Source organism: Penaeus monodon, chromosome 27, assembly GCF_015228065.2.
Source record: "Penaeus monodon isolate SGIC_2016 chromosome 27, NSTDA_Pmon_1, whole genome shotgun sequence".
Lineage (NCBI taxonomy): Eukaryota > Metazoa > Arthropoda > Malacostraca > Decapoda > Penaeidae > Penaeus > Penaeus monodon.
In genome coordinates this window covers 26,194,945-26,195,223 of record NC_051412.1, presented here as the reverse complement: position 1 = coordinate 26,195,223, position 279 = coordinate 26,194,945, and the positions used below count along the sequence as shown (strand labels likewise).

Sequence of the window (279 nt, the reverse complement as noted above, 5' to 3'; positions counted from 1 at the left end):
ATAGAATGGAAAATGGATATTATAGAGAGAGAGAAGAAGGGACAGAGGAGGAGGTTGTGGAGAAGAAAGCAGATCGAAGTAAATTCAATGAGACTGTTATGCGAGGGGGGGGGGTATGGGGAACGAAGGGGAGAGGTGAAAATAAAAGGGTAAATAAAAGTTATCGTGAAGGAAGGGAGAAGAAAGACGGAAGGAAAAGGAAGATAGGGGGAAGGGAAATGAAATGAAAGGGGGAAGACAAGGAAAGGAAGACATGGGTGGAGAAGAAAGGGAGAAGGA

The 279-nt window shown here is 44.4% G+C and overlaps 1 protein-coding gene across 1 annotated transcript in view; it reads right to left on the bottom strand.

The window, feature by feature from the left end:
- Positions 1-279, bottom strand: part of LOC119590731 (filaggrin-2-like) — a gene marked incomplete at its 5' end in the record, with an annotated part of 31,541 nt that overhangs the window by 26,202 nt on the left and 5,060 nt on the right.